The sequence below is a fragment of the Lactuca virosa genome, chromosome 3 (genome assembly GCF_052849685.1).
Source record: "Lactuca virosa cultivar CGN04683 chromosome 3, Lactuca_virosa_CGN04683_v6, whole genome shotgun sequence".
Taxonomy (NCBI): Eukaryota; Viridiplantae; Streptophyta; class Magnoliopsida; order Asterales; family Asteraceae; genus Lactuca; species Lactuca virosa.
The window spans coordinates 47,164,010-47,171,828 of NC_136428.1; the positions used below are offsets into that span (position 1 = coordinate 47,164,010).

Here is a 7,819-nt window from a genome sequence, read left to right on the forward strand (position 1 = left end):
GACAAGTCTTCTGAAGCTGCATAGGCAGCCCCCCTCGTCACATCATTTCTTGGATTGTGGTATTCTCTAGAATGCTTAGAGAATTCTTCAATTAGTTGCTTTATCACTGGAGGTGCCTTTTTCGTGAGTGGACCTTGCGAGTCAAGTAATTGCCTAGTGGTAACATTTACTCCATCATAGAAGATGGAGACTTCTTGTTGACTATTGAGGTCATGATGTGGGCAATTCCTTAGCAGACTCTTGTACCTCTCCCACGCTTCATATAGTGATTCTCCAGCTTGTTGTTCAAAGTTAGCTATGGCTTTCTTTAGCTTGGATATCTTGGATGGCGGGCAGAATTGATCAATGAACTCTTCTTTCATTTGGGCCCATGTAGTGATAGATCCTGGGGGCAATGACTTGAGCCAATCCTTGGCAGCACCCTTCAAAGTAACCGGAAGCATGCGAAGTAGCTGAGTTTCCCGAGGCACATTTGGAACATTGAAATAATCAGCTACATCATTGACTTCGTCCAAGTGTTTGTAAGCGTCTTCGTGGTCTTTGCCTGTGAAGGGGATCTCCTTAAGTAGAGCCAGGATGTGACCCTTGAGCTCAAAAGTAGCAGTAGCGGGGATTGCGGGTTGCACAAGTCCCGGTCCGGTATCATCGCGTATCCTCTTCTTCCATTCCCCCATGGGGACTTCATCAATGTTAGCCATGAGAATAGCTAATTCGTCGTCGGAATTGGAAATGTGACCGAATGTAGGGTCTTCTTCTTCCTCGGTCTCGTGCTCGGCGTCTTCTTTAGTAGGGTCTTCGATTGTCAAAGAGGCGTTGGATGCTCCTGATTTGCTGCTCTTCTTCTTGCTGAAAACGGACTTTAGGTTCTTTAGTGGCGAATTCCTTGAAGAAGCGGATTCTCCAACGGATTTTCCTTTGTTCTTCCTTAGGGCGGATTCCGGGTCGTCTAGAGGAGGGATCAAAGGTGTATCAGATCCTCGGGTCATGAAACAACTGCAAATAAAACAAGAAAAACGCGTAAAAAGAACAAAAATGAAATAAAAGCTAAAACTGTGAACAGTGATGGACTCGCCGAGTTTCGTCGAGTGCACTCGGCGAGTTCAAGGTAAAAACAGAAACATTTTCTACTTAATTTATTAAAACAGGGATTGATCAAAACCTATACTTACTACTAAATTACCTCAGAATTAACTTTGTGTAAGATAAATCCCACACAAACTAACTCAAACAGTGATCAGTTGTCTAATTTAATTTAATTCACTAGATTATTTATTCGGGTTAGTTTAGACTTGAAATAGCTAACTAAATTGGTCCTTTAGTTAACCTCTTGCTGATGGTCATCAAACAAGCTCACACATGAATTTACCTAATTTTTCTTATTAATTCTAGTTTCACGTTCGTTAGTCCTAGACATATGATAAAGTGGTCACATAAACATATGGGGTTAATAATTAAAAGATGTTCATACTATTTAATTATCTTCCTATTAACAGAAAATTAGTTATCATTCACACATAAGGTTCTTTAACAAGCTAGAATCAACAAAATCACCAATATTAAATTAATCCTACCATAAAATCAAACCATAATATCAATTTTGTATCCCCAAACAGAAGTTTAAGAGTTTTAGCTCATGATTGAGGTAATTAACAGCAATAAAACGAATTCTAATTGTCTAACCATAATTGAGAAACAATAGATTAAGTAGAATGATGAGAATGTGCCTCAAATCTTCTTCGGAATTGGATTCTAGGTTGTATCTTCGTTCTCTGGCGTTCTTCTGGCTCTTCAATCGCAGCTTGCTTCTCCTCAAAGGTTCCAGCAGCCCTTCCATCGGATTAAGACCCGCTATTTATAATTATCACAAAACAGGGGCTACTCGGCGAGTAGGTCGTGGACTCGCCGAGTACTAGTGTGAAATCCGTGTTCGGCAAGGAATCTTGACTTTTCTTTCGGGAACATTCTAATGAACTCGCCGAGTACGTGCGTGGACTCGCCGAGTAAGTGTGTAGTTTTCTCTTTTCCTTCATTCTTTGGTCTCTAATTGCTTCTCCTTTTTCCTTTCTGCTTCCAAGCATGTCTTTTGGACTGAAAACACAATATAAGCATTATTAAGTACCTTTTGTCCATATTATGCATATAATTAGCCAAAAATGAATAGAAATATATGTTAAACATATGATTAATTATGCACATATCAATGAGCTTTACGAGGACGAAGATTCGCATCGTCGGATTCTGTCTCTTCATCCGACGACGTCACCACACGCAAGCTTTTCCTTTTCCGAGTAGGCACACTACCTCTTCCTGCTTGTACTCCCACAGGCAAACCAGAAGGAACAAAAACCGACGAATGAACTCGGGAAACGACCCCAACGGCCGGCTAGGAAGGTGACGCAGGCCCGCTAGAACCTATATTTCCCCTTCCACCAAAAGCAGTCCAACAAGCTCCCGCATACGTATTTCAGACACAGGAGGAGGAAGAACCTCTATGAGAGCGATCTCCCGATGGCAAAGCTTGCCCTGATAGTGACCACACAGGGCCATCTCCAAAGAAATCTCGGCCTCCGCAGCTATGAAAACAAATGCCAAAAGTAAGATCTCACAAGCCAACAAGATATTTATTCCTCACTCTGTTTTCAAAAAAAAGAGGGGGGGGGGGGAGGAGATGAATTAATACCGCATCTCATGACGAACATTTGCGTCGTCGTCCCGCGAGCCCTCCAGACGACACTCATACCAGCCGCGGCAAGAATAAAGTCTTCCCAGTTTTCTCCACTAACAGTAACGCTCCCCAGCCATCTGCCGAGAGTCAGATTGTCCCCAAACAGCTTGGGGAGACGATCGGGAAAGTCTCGTTTTCTACGATACCCATGCCCCACGAGGTTCCGGTCGACCCAAAGTCATTGCCTTTGCCAGTTTTTCTTCGAAGTATCCAGTTCGGAGATCAGTTGATGAAAGCCCCGTCGCTTAGCTAGGGTACGGACGCTGGAGTTTGTAGTTGAACAAAAAAAGTAACTGAAAACCCAAAAGGTGGGAACGCGACCCAAAGAGCGACATATCAGTTCAAAACCGACGATCTTATTGACATCGCTCGGGGTTAACTCGTCGACAGTAAAACCGTAATATTGCACGATCATATCGAAAAAATACGATGTCGGCAGGTGCAACCCCGCTTCGAACAAAGGAATGGGGACTCTAACTTTCCCTGGAGGACGATCGTAGATCGATACCCCCTTTGCCGGAATCATTACACCATGCTCCAACAAGAAACCGAAGCGGTCTTGCAGAAACTGGAACTCCTCAGCAGTAGGGACTCTATCGTAACGGTCCATTGTCGAGGAAAAAATAAGTGATCGGAAAGAAGAATTCTCAGAATGCCCAGATAGATACAACGAGGATGAAGAAAGGAGGTAAGGATGAAAGGTCTTGGAAAAAGGGAGATTTTAAAGAAAAAATCGGTGTCACGAACCGTCTGACGATGGATCTGACACATATTAACGGCGCTGCCTAAGGCCCGTCAAACGATAGAACTAATCCCAGGCATACACGTGTCGAGATATAGGCTCGAACGACGATGCTGTCATGCCGACGCATACGCCTACAAGCCTAAGGGACTTGTTAACGTATCCCTCAGGGGAACGTCAAAAGAGAATTCAAACTGAAACTGGGCTTGGCCTGGTCAGAACCCAGTCTAAAGCCAAGTTCGGGCCTTCGCCAACGCGAAGGACGCTGATAAGGCGGTTAAGGTGCAGAGTCGCGCCTAAACCCCTTCTCCAGGAAGTCATACCCTGGAAAACGTGGGACCAGTCAGAGAGTCTCACTCGCCCATTAGACGATAGCCACGATCTTCGTAAACGTTTGGAAGATCTCCTTCCAGCCAATGAGAGAACGAGGCAAAACATGTGACGGAGGACCCTCCAATATAGGTAAGCCACGTCGCACCTCACGAGGGAATCCTCAACATAATCAGTTGAGAGACACACCCCTTAAACAGGTATAAAAGGATCCTTCTTCCACACGAGGAAGGGGACGGAATTCTCTCTTTTCTGTAATCAGTTACCACATCTCTTAGATATCATACTAACTAGATCGTCGGAGCTTCGTCCCAGGAACCCCTCCCGGACGTCGACTAACGATATCTTTCCTGTTTTGTACTGTGATATCAGGGGAAGACGCTTTCGCGAGGTTCATCCGGCAATCTCAGCCCAATCATTCTCCGACTTATCACAACACTAAGACTTATGATAACCAATCTTTGGGTCACAACCCGAATTAGGAACGATTCGGAACAGGGTGTTACAGTTGGATAGAGGATGGGGGAATCAGCGGTGACTGGCGTTGATGTAGAAGATGCTCTAATAGATATGACGTGAAGAATCCTGAGGAAGGGAGGGGGAGAAGAATGTCGGTGTATAGATCTCCAAGATGAATTCGGGCAGTGAAAGTTGAGGTGTGATTCCAGTTAAAACTAAAAAAATTTAGGATTGGGCGTAACAATCTTAATCTTGGGGGGAATAGAAAGCGGGAAACCTGAAATTTTCAATAGCTTTTATTCTTGGAGGGAATAAGAAGCGGAAACCTAAAATTTTCAATACGATACACTGTCACACAAATTATATTCCACTAAAAGCTTATATATAGTGACATAAAACCAACGCGTTGCTAAAAGTTTGTGCCACTAAATGTAATTTTGTTTGTAGTGGTGGTTGCACGACATGGGGTATTGATTTTAGTTGTCTCCGACTGTGACATCCACTCTACTTCCACGTTTTGGAGGAAGTTTCACGAGGATTTGGGTACTCAGTTATTTTTTTGGTACCACCTACCACCTACAAACCGATAGACAAAGTGAGCAGACCATTCAGACTCTTGAGGATATGCTGCTGGCGCGCATGTTGGATTTTGGTGGGAGTTGGGATACCTACCTTCTTTTGGCTGAGTTGTCTTACGACAATAGTTATCATGAAAGCATTGCCATGCCTCCCTTTGAGTTGCTTTATGGGAAAAGATGTCGGACTCCAATTTTCTGGGGGAGAGGTCAGTCAGCGGGTGATGGGGAGCACCGAGGTGGTACTCAAGACCATTTAGTTGATTCAATAGGTGGGTGATAGGTTGCATACCGTGCAGCGCAGGCTGAAAAGTTACACTGACTGACGCCAATCTGACCTTGAGTTTCAGATGGGAGATCTTGTGCTCCTGAATGTGTCACCTTGGAAAGATGTCATCTGGTTTCAAAAACGAGGCAAGTTAGGCCCCATATTTATTGGTTCATTCAGAGTTATCGCGCAGGTGGGCAAGGTTATGTACCGATTGGATTTACCCACCGAGCTTAACCAGATTCACGACACATTTCATGTTTCTCAACTGCGGAAATGTCTGACTAATGATTCTGAAATGGTTCCCTTGGATGACATTCGGGTCGATGATCGCCTGAATTATATGGAGAGACTGACTGTGATTCTAGACAGGAGGACGAAGACCTTGCACAACAAGGTAGTAAGTTTGGTGAAGGTGCAATGGCAACACCAGAAAGGGTTGCGAATGGACTTGGGAACCCAAAGATGATATGAGGGAGCATTATCCTGAGTTATTTGCAGCAGCAGATTTTGAGGACGAAATCTGATTCAAGTGGGGGAGAGTTGTAACAATGGTTCTTATGATTTTAGTTTCATTAATTTAGTTTGGGATTTTGTCTATGCTACGACGTGGTCATGGATTGACCACGATGTGGAAGCCCGGTTTAGGGAAATGTGCATTCGTGAACCATCACGGCGTGGCAAGGTCTTGGACACGACGTGACGATGGCTAGGGTTTAAAACCCTAGGTTCCAGGATTAGTGCCCCATTTAAAGGCATTAACTCCTAAGGCTGCCTCATTTAGCAGCCTCCATCCTCTAAAAACGATCCCCACCCAAACACGAGCCTCTTTGTGTGTGTTCTAAGAATGTGAAGCCATTTTGTGAAGCTTGGAAGAAGGAGTCAATCTAGTGGTTTGGAAACTTGGTTTTGGCTTGTATCTAGCATCTTTATCTCATTTCTGACCTTGTGGAGGTATAAAGTCTCAACCTTGATCATTGTATATTTAGATCTTATGCTAGGTTATTTTATGATCTTTTAGTCCCAATCTTCTTGTCTTTGGAGTTTAGGTAAACTCCAGAGTATTCGAGTGCATTATATAGTTCTAGACCATGGTATTGGTTGGAAAGTGGTCTTGCATGACCTACGGTGGTGTCCATGCAATTGGTGCAACCATTAAGAACCTAGGATTAGAGATCTCGACTTATTGGAGTGTATTAATGGATAAAGTTGGATAAAGTGATACGAGCTTAATCCATTAAGTTGTTTATGCCTAGTTACCATGACGTGGTGGCTGGCCTGGTCGCGATTGTTTTGTCGTAATGCTCTCACGATGTGGCCAAATGGGTGGTCACGACATGAGGATCGTCCGGGGTGACTTTGACCGTTGACTTTTTGACATGGTTGACTTTTGGATAAATGGTTAGTGTGAAAGATAGACTAAGGACTAATCTTGAATATTTCGATAGGTGGGTTGTAACACCGGTTCCTTGATTAGTTTGAGTTGTGGTTGATCATATTCGAGTGTGAGGTGAGTTTTCTCACTATACTATGTAGAGTGTTATATTATCTTTTTTTATCGTTGCATGTATGTTGGATTGAGCCCATTATGCTGGGTGGGGCCCGTTATGTGGGCGAGGTCCGATGTTATGTATGATATGTGATATTTTTGGGAACTCACTAAGCTTTGTGCTTACGGTTTTGTGGTTTAAATGTTTCAGGTACTTCTGGTTCCAAAGAGAAGGGTCCGACATGATTGCACAACATCCCCTGGATTTTTATTCCGTATTGTTTATTTGATTTACTCTGATGTTGAGAATATTTATACTTTGGTTGGTTTTGAAACAAATGGTTGTATCATTTTGGGTGTTTTGAAAATGAAATTTTTACTAGTATTTTTTTGGGACCTTACACATTTTATTTATTTATTCTTCTACTCCAAATAAACCTTCAACATTTTTGGTTTTTCTCGAAAACCCCTTACATTTTATAACTTTTTTTGAAAAAATGACTAAAAGGGTCGGATAAAAAAATACAACTTTTTAGGCAAAAAGCAAAGAAAATGTCCGATAAAGTCTCAATATTTTGTATCCGTATACGGTTACATTTATTTTTTGAACAAAAAAACCCCGATTATCTATTTTTATACGTTGATCTGTTATTTTCTATTGGAAAAAAATAAAGGTTGTTTTATTAATTTGGATAAAATATAAAATAATCGAGACTTGTTTGTTTAAAAAATAAAAGTTAGAATTAAATCATAAACTAACCCAAAATATTTAACTTTATTTGACATTTTCTCAAAAAATAAAATTAAACTTTAATCTGAGATATATATATATATATATATATATATATATATATATATATATATATATAAGATCTTCTACTATAATAAATGAAGATAATTTTGCCACATGTCAATCTCTAATAAGTTTTGACACTTTTTATTTTGTGATATTTTTTTAAATAAATAATATCCACATGTCAATTTATGTTTTTTTTTCAATTTTTGAAATTAAAAAACCACATAATACTTAAATTTATATATATATATATATATATATATATATATATGTAAGGTATCAAATGTAATAAACATTATACTAAATTGCAATTAATATGTTTCTTCATTCCTTATTTTAAAATTTTATTTAAAAAAATACTTATTATTTATATTTTAATATTTTATTTTTTTTAATCAACCCGTATAATACATTGGTTATACACAAAATATAGTA

General features: G+C 40.8%; 1 non-coding gene across 1 annotated transcript; it reads left to right on the top strand.

Moving 5' to 3' along the window:
- Positions 1–207: 207 nt before the first annotated feature.
- On the top strand, positions 208–314 carry LOC145168267 (small nucleolar RNA R71). Its single transcript, XR_013741834.1, has one exon. It is a non-coding gene; the product is annotated as a small nucleolar RNA R71 (small nucleolar RNA).
- The last annotated feature ends 7,505 nt before the right edge of the window (positions 315–7,819 follow it).